The sequence below is a fragment of the Acyrthosiphon pisum genome, chromosome A2 (assembly GCF_005508785.2).
Source record: "Acyrthosiphon pisum isolate AL4f chromosome A2, pea_aphid_22Mar2018_4r6ur, whole genome shotgun sequence".
Taxonomy (NCBI): Eukaryota; Metazoa; Arthropoda; class Insecta; order Hemiptera; family Aphididae; genus Acyrthosiphon; species Acyrthosiphon pisum.
In genome coordinates this window covers 78,588,523-78,595,585 of record NC_042495.1, presented here as the reverse complement: position 1 = coordinate 78,595,585, position 7,063 = coordinate 78,588,523, and the positions used below count along the sequence as shown (strand labels likewise).

General features: G+C 32.8%; 1 protein-coding gene across 5 annotated transcripts in view; it reads left to right on the top strand.

The window, feature by feature from the left end:
- The first annotated feature begins 4,150 nt into the window (after window positions 1–4,150).
- Window positions 4,151–7,063, top strand: part of LOC100162087 (gamma-aminobutyric acid type B receptor subunit 2) — a 304,964-nt gene continuing 302,051 nt past the window's right edge. For 2 of the 5 annotated variants that reach the window (XM_029489763.1, XM_029489764.1), the window contains exon 1: window positions 4,151–4,738. The gene's annotated coding sequence lies outside the window, so the exon portion shown is untranslated. The remainder of the gene's footprint in view (window positions 4,739–7,063) is intronic. The other 3 variants (XM_029489761.1, XM_029489762.1, XM_029489765.1) reach the window with 2 other exon arrangements.

Below are 7,063 nucleotides of genomic sequence, written 5' to 3'. Positions count from 1 at the left end.
GAAAATGTCCGTAAACAGCTTAAAAAGAGTCAAAATATTTTCAAAATTGTATGGTGTATAGGAAATGCTAATATAAACATTCAATAAAATTTTCATGTATCTACAGTTATTCGTTTTTGAATTAAGTACAACAAAATAAGGAAATCGCTGCATGAGAAATCGAGTGAATACCCAATGTTGTAAAAATTTGAATTTCAAATTTAATTTGACTTTCTTATAGATATTTTAGTTTGATAAAGGTAGATAATCTTATAAGGAATCTTGTATTACATTTTCATATCTTAGATTTAAAAAGAAAATTTTTTATGAATTTCTAACTCGAAATAATTTGAAAATTTTCGTGATTTTTCTATATTTTGTCATTTTTTGAATTTTAAATACTTATAAAAAAAAACTGTGACTAACGATTTTTAATATTTTTAATCCGTCTTTGAAACAATATACTAGGAGCCTTCTATTAAATTTTCAAGTTTTTTTATCCAACAAATAAACTTTTATTGATATTTTTAAAAAAAAAACTAAAAAAAAATGGAAAATGAAAATGTCCGTAAAGAGCTCAAAATAAATCAAAATATTTTAAAAATGTTATGGTGTATAGAAAATGTTAAGATAAACATTCAGTCAAAATTTCATGTATCTACGGTCATTTTTTTTAAAGTTACACCAAAAACCAAATTCAATTTTGTGAAAAATCGATTTTGCGTAAAAATTCCCGTTTTTCCTTAATTTTTCTTTTGTTTTTCCCGGCGCTTTTGAAAACCACTGGGAAATTTAAATTTATTTTTTTAAATAAATTTTATTTATTTTTTGACCTCCCCAATGCACCAACGATATTCACTTTCTGATCGAACAAGATACTGAAGTTGAAAATCGTAGCATTATTTCGACTACTTATCGTGTACACAGACACAAAAAAAATGAAAAAAAATAAAAAACACACATCATTATAAAATCAATACATTCATCGTTCCACTCAGAATCTAAAACATTTAAACATTCAAATTGTACATTGACTATTAAGTTAATACATTTTTGTAGAAAATCTATTTAGTGGCTAATTTATTGTATTATACGAACAATACGAATGTTCAACATATTATGTATACATTATATTGCCCTTCTCATTATCTATAATTTTAAATTCATTGCATTATTAAATTAGTGATAAATGCATTTTATTTTGTACCATGTGTTTAAATATACTATTTAAAACCACATTATATTTTGATGTGTCATTCAATGTAATTTTCATCGTTAATACCAGCGTCATTGATAAGCGTCAAAACTATCAAATCAGGCGTCAGAAATTTTAAAATTCCAACTGATTTAAGGATAAGACAATAAAATAGGGGTTATTGTTGTCTGATTTTCTGAAGTTTTTTTTGTTTATTTGTCTAGAGCCCTGCAACTATGGCTATATTAGGTATTTTAGAGGTTACGGTTGGTATGATTGGTACGGTTAGTTGGAAAAATGTGTATGTATGGCAAGATTTTGCCTCTATGGATCCGGGTGGTCACCCATCCGGGAACTAGTAGCAACAGCCATTGATTACTCTCAATCACGTTGTGTGATCGATTTCAGTCACTGCGCCATGTCGAGCCACTTTTCAGAAGTTTTATCAAATTAGATGTCGTGTGTATACCATTACTCTTAAATATGAAACAAGCTAAAGAAGTTTTTGAATCTAATCAATATGAAAACAAACTAGTCAAAATTATTTGGCTGTTACTAATGATAAATTACCAACAAAATATTGCGTATTTACGATGGAAGAACAATTATTATTTTACAAATGTCAAGTAGGCAGTATCAATCACATCGAAAAAGCGGAGCTGTATCTAAGTATCTAAATATTATGTATAATATTGAAAAATTAAAATTTTCAATATGACTCATATTTGCCCGGTGATTGGCGGATTATAATGTTATACACAAGTATATGACACACGTATTATATTTATATACCTTAATGGGATTCGATACTGTGATTTTCTGTTTTTGTCTAACACACGTGCGACATAGTATTTTAGACGTGTTTTTTGCCAAACATACCTACCAATTGATCTAATGAAGCGATAAGAATTCTAAAAACAGATTTGAATTCGTCATCAATTCTACTTGAAATTAACTTTCCCACATTTTTGATTTTTTGATTTTAGCTTCTCCAAAAATTGAAAAACAAAAATGTTTAAATACTCTTTTTTTATGTGACTTTTTCTGGAATTTGGGATTATTTAATTTTCTGGAATAACAAATCAGATAGGTAATATTATATACGATTCATTATATCAATTTTATTCAAAGTTTATATTTACGGTGTTATATGATACTGCAGTCGACAATGCTACATCATTTTTGTCTATGCGATATTTTGTCAGCATACCACTCATGTGTACCATACAGATATACAGTATGTACATGTACCTATGTATTAATAAATATAAATATAAATAGAGTAAAACCATAGGTATCAAGCAATAGAACAGTCTTGCATATAAAAAAATATTACAGTAGTGCGTCCTCCTGGAATAAACATCCAAATTTAACGATAGCAGCTATTATACTACAAATCACAATGTACCTATTTCCGTAATAAATAATAGGTATATAACAAATCTGTATCCATTTTCTTTGGTTATGATGTTAGCCAAATGATTTTGGCAAGGGTGCGGGATATGGCTGATTTTTTAATAATATATACTATTTGATTATTAAAAATATAATTTAAGTTTATCAGATCCTAAATATTGGAAAAAAGGTCATGAGGGGATGTATCTCCAACCTGTTTAACCGCCACTGAGATATATATACACCCGTGGAATTTCTATAATAATAATAAAAATAGATGCTAAATTGAGTATATAGAACTATGAACTTCATACGTTCCCGGAACTCATGGACAACTAAAAATCATCTCCTGCAGACAGTAGTTACAAAATAATAACTTATTCTATGCAATATGTGAGTGTTAAATACACTATACTAATATGATTTTTTATCAAAATAATTAAACAATTTTAATAATAATATAGTTTCATTTTGATGAACAGAAAATTCAATAAATTTAATAGGTAGCGTATTTTTTTTCTTTTTACTTGGTTGAAAAATTAAACGGGGTATTGTTGTTTATTATTTAACTAAACGTCTAAACACGACCGTTCAAAATTCGGAAAGTTAATATATTGTTTAATTATACAAATGGACTAAATCATTTTTACCATCAACCATTTTTTTATATATTTAATAGGTTCCTACCTATTGCATCTGGGGGCTGTATGCATGAATTAAACAGGAAATTTTTCGAGCTTTTATAGTCTCAGGCAAGTGTTAAAAATTACTATTAAGGAATAAATATATATTATGCTTCATATAGCAGGGTTCATAAATTTTCAATAAATACGTTTTAATTATTTTGTCGTAATTCTGAAAATAATAATCCTCGAGAGTTGAAAGTTGACACTTAAAAATAATCTCTTATAAATAGATTATACATCGTAATTCATGAACATTGTATTTTATAATATATTATACAAAATGCACTATTTAATAATAATTATTTACGGTTAGTCTTACCCACACACACACATAAAAAAGGAGAACATTCTGAAGGAAATTACAGTCGTTAACACCGAATACTTCGATAAAATATGATATCTGCAAACGGGAAAAAAATTATCCGTGATCCTCGATTTCCGGTTTAGGGATTCAAACACGTCCGACCACCACCTATATCACCTGCCATCATATCACCCCCATCACGACTATCACGGCCTGTCGATCAGTGCACTACCGCGGTTGTGGTACCTACCGCGCCGTTTCAACAGCATTAAATACGGTCGGTCCTCATGGGAACTTTGTCGCATAAGACACGCGTCCACCGCCCGGAAAGACGCGAGCCCGGTGCGGGAGACGACGAACGGACCTAACTTGGCCGAGGGCATATACACGCGCGCGCTGCGTTGGTCACTTTGGCAGAGAGCGCGCGAGAGGGATCGATGCGTGCGCGCGCGCGGGCGCGCCCGGTCCACCTCCTAATCCACGCGCGTCGATGAGGTTGGCGGGTGCCAGGTACAGGGGCAGGGGGCCGCTCAGCGAGAAGACGAAACGCCAGGGAGCGCGGAGTGTACCCTTCACCACGCGCCGGTACGTGGAAGAGAACCAGCAGCGTACGCGTGAGTGTTCGCATCGCCACCGCATTCGCCGCCACCGTCGCCGTCGCCGCCGCAACCCTTATAAACGCGATATCGCTCGCACATTCGGTCGGTTGGTCGGTCGGTCTGTTGGTCAGTCAGTCAGTCAGTCAGTGAGCGCCGCCGCGTGCACACGCAAGTCTCTAACGTATCGTGATAATATTTTTCTGCCGATAACGACGAAAGTTTCTCCCGCCGCGTGACTACGAAAAAAAAAATTAAATTAAATTTTAACAACAATTCAATATTGTTTTTTCCGAGTCCCTCGTCCACCGATATAACTGACTGCACCGGTCTGCACGGGAAAAAATAAATTCATGTGCCGCCACCGTCGTGCTGGCCGGTCCGCGGCCGGATCGCCGCCACCGCCACGGCCGTTATCGCGCCCGCCGCCGGCGCACCTCTGTAGATGACTGCCGCAGCCACCGAACGTCCGGTAACCGACGACGGAAAGACCGGACGTCACGACAACCGGACACCGTGAACCGCGCCGTCGTATTGCACGTTCCGTAGCCGTCGTTGCTGTCACTGACACTGCTGCGCGCCCGTGAGTATATGACACTATTACACACCAAAATTATAGTATTTATAGCGGCCGATAGTGATTACATGTTGCGGGTGAGGGAGTGGAGTAGTTACGAAGTGTTGGAGATTACATGTTGTGGGTGAGGGAGTGGAGTAGTTACGAAGTGTTGGTGATTACATGTTGTGGGTGAGGGAGTGGAGTAGTTACGAAGTGTTGGTGATCACATGTTGTGGGTGAGGGAGTGGGGTAGTTACGAAGTGTTGGTGATCAAATTATGTTGATGGTGGGGTGGTAGAGTAGTTACGAAGTGTTCGTAACTATGATCGGACTCTGAGGATCCACACGCAACTATACGGACCAGCTTGCCCGATAAATAGTTCTCGGTGGATTTGTGGTCACCACATTTAAACCAGTTAAATCATATCGTATACGAATTAGTTATCTGATAGCGGACACTTGAAAAATATACTTCTGTCATATAAAACATGAATTTACGTTCGTATATAAAAAATGTATATTTGCGCTTCACTAATATTTTTTAGTTTAATGTAACGACAATATCACGTTAAACTTAACTATAATCTATAACTACTTTATTCATTAGGTATTATCACTTTAATACATTGAACATTTATATTGAGCTAAGATAAGGTTTCTACCATAGAATAAATATGATAGAAGCTTTGGCACACGGTAGGTACATGTTTAACTGTGACTGGTCAGTGGTCTTCATCGGTAAACGTGAGAACCTATAGCGGGAACTCATTTTCATTCTAACTACAGGCATTATGTTTACCTACACCTATACATGTATTGATATCTTACGATGATTTCGTATAATTTTAATTATTATTATTGTACAATAAACAATGCAGTTGAGGTGGAAGTAATACTTACGAGATTCCTGCGTCTACTATACACGGGAAATAAATACTCATTATAGTAAATAACATCTGAAATAATACCACATGTTCGAAATGAGTGGAATTGGTATTGACTAAAATAATACAAAAATAAAATTAGTAGTATCAAAGATTACATAAAAAAATCAAAGTCAATGACTGATGTGTATTGAATGTACCTAGATATAATAATATTGTAGTCTGATAGGTTAAGTTTGTAAATTCCGAGGTAAATTCTATTATTGAATCTTACATTGTTGAATTTTGTAAACGTGAATAAACGTGTGTAAGTTAGGCGTTTTAGCAACATTCTGAAATTCATCTGAAATTCCCAAGATTTAATATTACTAACTTAAAAATAGTTCCCTTATTTGGCTAAGAATCTAAACTAATTTTTATTTTTAACATTTTTACGTTATATTAATATCACAAAAAAGTTCTTAAAAACTTTGTTGGCTTAAAATATAATTTTATAATTTGTATTTTTAAAATGAAAGTTCTTCTTTTACTTCAATTTTAATATTTATTTATACTTAAATTAATTTAAAATAAAATTATATTATCAAAGAACCTCTTTTTATAGAACTCGAATAAAAAAAGAAAATAATTTAATACGCATTTTTTTCTTTATGGTTATATACACTCGTTCAATATTTGCTTGTAGCTTTATTTTATTGTTATATTGTATAAAAATATAATCTCGTATTAAGATGTATCTTTGACATTGTGGTTTTGTTTTCTTTACAAATATTTTCTCATAACGTATTATCATTTTCGGTATCTATTATCATATATCAGTCTTGACATTTTCATTCCCATAGTTCTGTATTTTATCTTGAACATCTAATTATACATTTTATTAATCATAATTATTTTAAAGTTTAATAAATATTTCTGTTGACTGTTAGTACTATAGTACATTAGTTAACCTAAGATAACCGTATATATTGTTGTTTATAGCAACATTTGTGTATTTTGGATGTTAATAAAAGTTTTTGATTAATGTCTTTGACGCATAGTTCTAAAAATGATTTATGAGTTCGTTTCCACCGGATAATATGAATGATTGTCTATTATTCTTGTTTGTCTTACGTTTAATCGAGAAAATTAAGTTCTTTTCAACATAATACGATTTGTCATAGAATGCTAGGTCGTGGTACTTATCCTTAAAATGTATTAATTTGGTATGGACATATCATTATTATTCATTTTTTAGTGATTCCCGGTGTCTGATCAGGCACGGCACTAGAATTTTTTTCCAGGGGGGGCAGAGTGGGGCAAATATTTTTTTTTACATGGGCTAAAATTGTTTCAACAAATGCTGAAGTTATTTAAATGAAATATAAATATTTTCGTATCATGTAGTAACATAATATAGCTATTAGCTATTTAGTACATACGTTTTATATTGTATGCTCTAAACGTCTAAACTGATAATATATAC